We start from the raw sequence: 9,099 nt of genomic DNA on the forward strand, positions 1-9,099 counted from the left end.
AAAATCACTTCTAAGAGCACATTTTCAGTTAGGTCTCTTTTTTTCTCAAACATTCAGTGAAATTCCTAAAGCAGTAAATAGTCTTTAAAAACATAACAAACAGACAAACAAACCAACCAAAAAAAACAGAAAGCAGCAATAACTGCTGGGAGAAAACAGAACCCATTTTCCAGGCAGTGACACTGCCACTTTAACAGTTTCCCACTGTACTTGGGTTTAGCTGCCAGAGAAGCCTTGTTCAGCCTATTTGGGGGCCCCATGAAATGCTGCAAGCGTTACTGAAATGAGCACTTGTCTTTTGTTGTGCTGCATGCTAGCACCATACAGTGCTGAGCTGATAAATCCACTTTTTCTAACACAAGCATTTTTCAAACAAAACTACCATGAGACTGATGAGTAATGCCAGCTTGCCAAAAAAAAAAAAAAAAAAAGAGAGAAAGAAAAAGAAAAATAAACCACACCACCACTGCTGACAATGACAGCTGTTAAATTCACATATTCACAAAACGAGATAGGTTACATAACTGGAAACTACAAGAGCAACGAAACAGCAAGAGGGACTGCTAAGCGAGGCGTAACTCGGGGTCAGGAAGGACCACATCACGCATTTCGATGTGTGCTGCCCCCCCAGTGGCCATGCTAAAGCCACACACTGCCTGGAGCACACAAAGGTGACCGGGCACTTGGTGGCTGTGTGGCACCAGCCTGGGTGTAGTTTGTTTGGGGGGGTTCAGCAAAGCAAGAACACATGTGGAAAAAAAAATATATCAGCATTGCTATGTATGTTGTGCACACAAAGGTAATTTAAAAGCCCAAATGTCACTTTATGCAAGGCATGAGCAAAAACCTTGACTCTGAAAGGCTAATCACAAAGCTTCAGCAGCTAAGACAGCAGAGGAAAAGGTGGGGAGTGTTAGACAGAGTGGTGTTTGACAAAATCTAGGTAGCTTTTGATTTACATCATTTTTTTTCAGGAATATAAAAGCACTCTGCAAAATTATTGTTATTATTTTATGGACACAAAGCTGAGCCTAGAGGAGGTCTGTAATTTACCCAAGGCAGGGCAGGAAGGCAGTGACAGAACACCACCCGGTCTCCAGATCACCCACCTGTATTTCAGCCTCTATTTCTAGAATTATTGCAAAAACTTTGACAAAAGCATTGGATTCTGGAGCAGCCATGGGACAGATTAGAAAGGAAAGGAATCGCTGAGGGATTTTGAGAAACACCAGGCTGCGGGGCTGGTGAGGCAGGGCAGAGGAAGGAGCAGTGCAGGGAGGATGGAAATGTCTGCAGAAGCCTGCCAGACCCCACGTGTTGCTGAGACTGCCAGAAATGGGGTGCTGAAGGGGGCTGATCTGGAGATAAATCAAAGGGGAAAACAGCAGTTGTCTGTATGAATAGCAACAAAAAAATCCCGTAATTAAACCACCACTAACATCAAGCTACATTTTATACAACAAAAATAATCCCTGCTTCTATTTTGTCTGCTCATGGCCAAATTCATTCTTGTTATATGGTAAGAGATACTTTAATTTAGATAATACACATGTAATGAATTTGACCTGGTGGAAATTTAACACGTGGAAGCTTTTTTATCAGAAGGAAGTGTGTTTGTGTGGCTTTCCTTCAACGAAGAACTGAACACAAAATGAGCAAATAAGTGCATAAAGTTCCACATGTCGCCTGTACTAAACAAGGTTAATGCAAAATCAAGATGTACAGACAAATCAGGGAAAAAATAATAATAATAATAATAAAAAAAGAAACACTGGAATGAATGTTTTGTCAATGATGTCACCTAAGCCAGTGTGAAGGTACAGTCTGCTGTGTAGGAGAGCAGTGAAAGCATAAACAGAATATTAGATGTGCATTAAGGCACAAGCTGAAATAGCTGTGAACAATGGCCAAGTCCGGTTGCTCTTGGAACCTTAATGTAAGGAAGCATCCTTATAAAAGATGAGACAATGGCAGGTCTATAAATGACAGTCCCGTAGGCAGTGAAGGATTAAGAACTTCCTATAGCTCCTAAAGTATCAACCTACATTGTAACCCTTCCACAAAGGCTGCCGTAAGTGCTTTCTCTGACTTAGTCCGCCCAGAATAGGGAAAAGCATCAGAATTAGTTTGACTTTTCCTCTGCATACCAGCCGTGCACACACTTAACACGGCGAGGAAAGTAAAAGGCAAAGGAAATGCAGCACTTGTTCGGGCCCTTCTGGCAGCGCACCTGCAAGTCCCGAGCGCCCGCTTGCCCTCGCCGCTTCCTCCAGCTAGCGCAGACCCTCAGCAGCCCCGCTCCAAGCCGTGGCGAGGCGATGCTTGCCAGAGCCCTGCTCCCCGCTCCGTGCGGCACTGGAAATGTGGTTTTCAGATACAAACAAACACAAACTAGGCTGAGGCGTCAGTGTTAATTTATTACCTTTATTTTCTTCGTTTTGTTTTGAAGTCTTTTTTTTTTCTTGCTGTTTTCTTTTGCTTGCTCGCTTGCATGAGTGAGAAGGCATGTTCATTTACTGCACATGTATTTAATTTGAAAGCATTCTCAAAATACTTTCTAATGCCTGATGGACCACAGGCTGAGACACATTCATGCAAAGCAGACATCCTCAGACCTTTCAGGCTGGCAGATCGCTCTCAGTTCTCAGACTTGAGTGCAGACTGCCACACACTCTTCTCATCAAAATTTTAATTGAAGACTATGAACGTTATTATTTAATACAGTTCCACAGACCACCTGCAGCAAACTTCCCAAGGCCCCATGGATTATCAGTGATCCATATGATAGAGGCTGGGAACCACCAGTCCAGCACCCTTGGTGATTCTGACTGTTCATCTCTAATGCTGTATTAAGCCCATTCATGTATATCATTCTGCCAAAACTGAAGCCTGCACTTCAGAAAATATGTCATGGAATTAAACGATTTGGAGCGAGCACTTCATGGATCTGGAAGGGCTGAGGAAGAGGAATAGCCCCACTGCACCAACTGCTAATGCCCTCCACATCCCAGTTGTACTAGAGATGATCAACAGAAAAAGGTGAAGTTACAAAAGATACAAACCCAGGACCAGTTTCAAGTGACATTTGTAGGTTTTCAGTTGATTATAAGTTCAATAGGATCTACAGAAATCAACTCAAAAGACTTTGCAGCAAGTAAAAGATCTTGAGACGCCTTGTCATTCTCTCTGCCAGTGATTCCTTGTTCCAAGCCTGAGGTTTTGGGAAAGTTTGGGGCAATTTTGGTCCAAAAGTTCCAATGCGATGGTTGTACCATCTGTTTTAGAAACCATTCCATTTGTCAGGTAGAACTGGGGCTCATATTACAAAAGAGGTATGAATATTTAAAAAAAAAATGCTAAAAATTCTGCAGATTTGTATTCACCTTGCAGCTGCTCACAATTCCTATTTTTAAATGCTTTTTCTGAAAACTGAGCAAATATGCTGGTCCTCTCTGAGGACTGTGAGCTCTGTCTTGCCAAGCTTAGTCATACAAGGCACTCCCCTGAATCAACACTCCCGCTGATGTGAATAAATTGTTTTCAGCATAGTCCTATTAAAAATCAACAGCAACAAACTAGAGTTAGTATTTAGGATGGGATTAAATAGAGAGTTGTCATTGATATCTGCACGTGCACATCTGGGCCCCAGTTTATTTTAGGGCACAGTTTTGCCCCCCTCCTTATTTGTGGAAATTTAATTCCTGCTCTTCAGATAATCCCACCGGGCAGATTACGCCAGCCCTATGAGAGGCAGGACCTTGGTCAACAGGCGTCCGCTGGTTCTGGGGGCTTTGTGCAGAGCAAGGTTTTACCGCAAGTAAAAGCCAGAGACTCTCGCTGTTGTAACGAATGGGACTTCTCAGTGGTACCATGTTATTTAGTGTGGAGAGGGCTCAGGCTCTCATTCTGAGTCGTATTTAATAGCCCCATCTCTGCACAAGCCCTCTGACCCAAGGGGAACTGCTCCGCAGGTGAGTGATGGGAAGAAGGACGTCAGAGCCAGGCCCTCTCCTGCGAGGCACAAGAAGTGTTTGGGCAAGATTCCCGCTGGGATAAGTTTGTGTAATTTTTCTAAGACTGGGAACAAACATTAATGCAATTTTCTTCCTTCAGAGCAGTTTTAAAGTCACTCAAAGTTCGAGAGCATTTTCCACCTTGGCAACTGGACTTTGCTCCACCATGTAGTTCCACTTACATGATGATGACCGATTACTCATGTGAGCAGTGTGTGCAGAGCTGAGGTTCTGTAGAAGTGGTAATGAACCAGGACAGTGTTACCCAGGAGCACAATAACAAGGCCACTTGCTCGGAAGGGCATGCTTATAGATTTTGTTTTAACAAAATCAGACCTCTGCAGCAGCTTCCCCATGTCCCTGCCTCACCCTGATGGTTTGTTGCTTAAAATCTTACAGGAAAAATAGATTTTTTTTTCTATAAATATGCTCTTAGAATGATGACAATTTACTTCTACAAAAACATGTAACCAAATCTGTGTCTTGTATGTGTGTATTACAAACCAGTGAAGGAAACAGCCTGTAAGACTCATACTTTCATTCCGTGCTATTCCAAATGTGACTTCATTTCCCAGTTTAATAATAAAATGTCACCAATTAAGAGCTTCTTGAATCTAAAAAGAACACATATATCAGAGAAGTTACTTCCTAAAATAAACAACCCGCTTTAATAAACAGTCTCCTGGTTTCTATGATATTAAGGAAAAAAACATGCTTCGCAGACGTCTATTTTATCACACGTCTGCCAGCTTCATTTACAAGTTCAAAATCCAGAGGTAGACAAAATATTAGTTCGGTTTGGAACATACAAAGTGCAATTTTTCATATGTGAATGTGCTAAAATACTTGGTATGATGTTGTTAGGGAAGAAAATAAGGGTCCTTGCCAGAACAATTTATTTAAGGAATAACACTAATAAAAACTTTCCACTAACAAGGATTTTTAAAATTGTTTTTTAATATGCCTTTAATGACCTCAACTCCTCATACCTACCTCCTTGCTTCCAAAACTGTTTGTACTGTCCCCAATAACACTCAGTGGAAAGCTGTCGTTCCTGGCTAAATCCTTACTTAGGGTGGATGCTATGCCTCCGTTAGACAGGGTCACAAGGTCACAATCGATTTTGGAGGCCACCTGGAGAGTCCAGGCCGTGAACTGACTCAAAAAATTTATATCAGAGCTGGAATGGTCCACCTCCCAGGGCTCAGCCTGCGCTAACACCCCAGCCGCAGGATGGAGCCTGCCAGTCCCAGCTCAGAAAGAGGCCAGAGTTGTTGACCCCGTTAGCTGACCTCTTCAAACTTCAGGAGAATTTTTCTGGCAGTTACCACGGTGACTGGGCACTCCAAGCTTATCCTTCTTTACTGAAAAAAAAAAAAAAAAAAATGTTAAAACCTACCTTGTGGAGATGTCTATCAAGAATCGAATACGTAAATGTTTTAATTGTTTGCTTCTCTCCTTGGGCTGCTCTGGCTCTACCTATTCCATCCGAAGCTACTGTCAAGAAACCATTTCAGCTGAAAACACTTCGACTTCTGGAAAAGTAACATTCAGTGGATTTAACGAGTAGCATTTCTAGTATCTGCCTGTGATCGCAAATGACACACTAAGAGGTTTATTGTGAAATAATATTTATTTTCTTTCCATATATGTCCCCAAATTATTACCATTTCTTATTGAATTCAGAACAAACCGAGAAAAGGCTCAGGGAAGGATTGCAGGCTGCCTTCAGCTCTTTCCCTTTTAAGAACTGCTACTTGATGGAAACATTAAATATGCGGCATTACGTTGCTTTAGTCTCTTCAGAAGAGGCTGCACAACCCATTTAATGTACCATGAAATATTATTTAACAAGAGAAAAGAAAAAAAAAAAAAGTCAGACATTGTTACTATTGTTTTTTTCAGGCACTTTGAACACTAATCATTTCACACTTAAAATTTGCCAGGTAAGTAAGGTCTCATGATGCTGACAGAAAACTCTTGAAATACATCAAGGGATCAGAGAGCACACTAAGTAAACAAGAAAACAAAGCGCACCCTTTATTCCAAAAACAATAAGGGAAAACTGCTGCTTCTTAATTTCCAAGCAATCATGTATTATATATGAAGCTTTTATGCAAATTTCTCCTGTGCTCCAATTCATGAAATAGCATCTTCCGAAAGGGAGCAGAGCCCAGTGTTATAGCTGTGTTATAGCTGGAAAAATCCTAGTCGAGGGCTTCTGATGGCAAAGTGTCAATCAGAAATCCCGGTCTGCTATGAACTGCTCACTTCTGGAGTACAGCTAAACAGAGGTTTAAGGATTGAAAGTTTAACGTCATTTTGTCTCACGCGTGGTTTCGAAGTATCTCTGGTTGCTTGAAGAGTGAAATCTGAATATTCAGCTGCTGCTCAGCCACTGCCCTGCGCTCATTCTGGGCTTCTGCACTCCCGGGTGAGATGGCAGAGGGACCGGGGCTGCGGAGATGTCTCTGACACGAGGATATCCCTCAGCTCCTGTGGGCAAAAAAATAAAGGAGGAGATTTGTGTGTGAAAAGCAGAATGCACGTAACCAATCTTTCGTCGCAGATTTACTTTTCATTTTGACTGGAAGGAGGAGAAAAAGGAAGGCTGGCATATGTGTACTAAACTTCTAAAAAGCAAATACATGAATTGTAAAGGACTCTTTTTGCTTTCAAAAGTGGTTCAATTGCTTTGAAATATCATATACCTCAATGCCAAATAGATACATAGACACATGATAATATTATTCAGTGATTTTGAATTAACCATGAAAACAATTTAAATTAAAAACATTTAAAAATTGTTTTCCTATTATTAGGGTTGTGTTAGAAAAAGGCTAAGCCTCTCATTAAGAGATGAATTTTTGCATTTGCACTTTTATTGTGGCTATACAAGATGGTTTTACATTTTCCCTTTTTTTTTTTTTTCCCGCGTGAAATAATGCAAGTTGAAACAATCAGGTGACTGATGAACAGGCTAGTGGGAAGAACAGAAGTGTTTGTTACTTTTTTTTTTTTTTTTTGGATTCTTTTTGAGCAGCCCTGTGTATATAAGTATGTGCTTTTCAATTAGATGCCATGATTTATGAAGTCATGCTCAAGGCTAGCCAGGTTGTTGACTCAGATGGGAGCTATGATGCCAGCTCATTCCCTGGTGACAAACACTGACTGTCCTTCCCGCAGCCCGGCTCCCCTGGCAGCCTTATTAAAAGACCTTGTGGTTGGCAGAGCTCTGAGCAGGAAATGAGGTCCTCTCCGGTTCGGGACGGAGATGACTGGGGTTACAGAAAGCTGCAAAGCAAACCCAGAATCTCCTGAGTCACACACTTGAAGCTCTCAGGAACCCCACAGCATGAGCTGCACCCCTGCGTGCCCCCTGAGTACCCCCCTGGGAGCTGCAGCTCTGGCAGAGAACAAGGCAGCAATTCGCCTGGGAGAGGGGAAGCAGGGGGGCACCGCTGCCCCCCAGCCTCCCCACGCACCCTGGCCTGGCCTCAGGGCTCAGCACCCTCCTGCAGGGATGCTTTCCTGCCCCATCCCTAGCAGGGAATTTTTGGCACCTCGCGTGGTGTTTTTCCAGTTATATTACAGCAAGGCATTCAGCACGGCCGTGGCTTGGGGATCTTTTGTGTGGCCTCCTCTCTTCTAGGAATTTAACATATAAATCACTGGAAAGCAGCAAATCTGGAAGACCAAGTGGTACCAAGTACCACGTTTGCTTCTTGGCACAGCCAGCTGCGGACCACAGAGCTGCTTGTACTACAGCAGTCCGGACACCTGGACCTGAAATGGGGGAAAGCAACCCCCTGTTTCAAAGGTTTCCGAGCCGGCAAACCAGCCCCTGGCAAGAAGCTCGAAACTCTTGCTGAATTCCTGGGAAACGACTCCCTGATGCTCTCTGTATAACACTTTTAGTTTGAATTCCCTCACTGCAACTGAAACAATAATATTTAGGCCATTTGGGGCTGAGATTATTGCTCTAATAAATTGTGCGTGTGTTTTATTGGTTCCTTGTGCCAAATAAGCCCCCGATTGATTTTCCTCCTAATCAGCATGGAGAATGCATTCCGCCGTAATTAAATCCCGGGGACCCGGCCGCTCCCTGCTCGCTCGCCTCTTGGGATGCCATGGGGTACCCCGGCCACCCACCGGCTGGGTCGAGCACACTGCCAGCCTTTGGGACGGCTGCTCCCGGCCGTCTCCAGCCCTCACCCGCTGCCGGAGCGCGCATGGGGCCGCGCTCAGCGCTCGGGACCCGTCTCCCAGTGCCGAGAGGCGGAGGCGGGCAGGGGAGCGGGGCTTTCCCTCCCTTCCAGGAGGGTACGAGCCTCCCCCCCCCCCAGACTTGGATCTCGTCCCCCACCACCACCCCAGAGCAGGTGCCGCAGCCCCGCCGCCTCTGGGCCGGTTCCCGTCTCCCCGCACGGCGAAGCTCCGGTGTCGCATCCCTCCACCGAATCCCGGGGATGCGGCGGCTGCCGAGAGCCGCGGCTCAGGCCCCAGCTCCGCGGGTCCAAAGCCCCCCCATCCCTAGCCAAGAGGGAGGGAGGCGATGTCTCGGCCTCCAAAACTTGGGGCTGGAGAGGAGAGATGGGGGCTCTGGCTCCCTCCGCGGAAGGAGCGCGCCCGTGGATGGGGGCGGCAGGGGGGAGGGGGCTGCAACCCCTCGGGCACGGGCAGCGCTCTGGGGGGGGGGGGCTCGGGCCGGATTCTGCCCGTTCCCTCCCCGGTAATGCTCTTTTCTCTAGGGCTGTGCAGCCCGGCGGCGGGGAAGCAGGCCGGCGGATAATTACCCCTCGCTGCAATCCGCAGAGCTGGCCTAATCCGAAAGCTCAAGTGCCCGTGAGTAAAACTTCAGGAAAAGTTATTGAAACTGACAAATACGGGGTGACAAATAATCAATAAAAGCCCAGCCCGACATCCTTTATTGTTTCCAGGCACTAACAGCAAGGAGTGAAACCTCGGCGAGGGCAGGGGGAGGGAGCAGCGGGGCCGGCGTTTGCAAAGGCCCCGGCTCGAAGAGGCAGGGGAAGGCCCCGGCAGCACACGGGGACCGCTACCGTCCCCGAGGGGGGGGGGAGGG

At 45.6% G+C, this 9,099-nt stretch overlaps 1 long non-coding RNA gene across 1 annotated transcript; it reads right to left on the reverse strand.

Annotated features, from left to right (window-relative positions):
• Nucleotides 1-2,461: 2,461 nt before the first annotated feature.
• On the reverse strand, nucleotides 2,462-7,360 carry LOC118157722. Its single transcript, XR_004746712.1, has 2 exons — nucleotides 6,345-7,360; nucleotides 2,462-5,377 (listed from the first exon to the last, which is right to left on the reverse strand). It is a non-coding gene; the product is annotated as an uncharacterized LOC118157722 (long non-coding RNA).
• Nucleotides 7,361-9,099: the final 1,739 nt, after the last annotated feature.

The sequence above is a fragment of the Oxyura jamaicensis genome (genome assembly GCF_011077185.1).
Source record: "Oxyura jamaicensis isolate SHBP4307 breed ruddy duck chromosome 9 unlocalized genomic scaffold, BPBGC_Ojam_1.0 oxy9_random_OJ106696, whole genome shotgun sequence".
NCBI lineage: Eukaryota > Metazoa > Chordata > Aves > Anseriformes > Anatidae > Oxyura > Oxyura jamaicensis.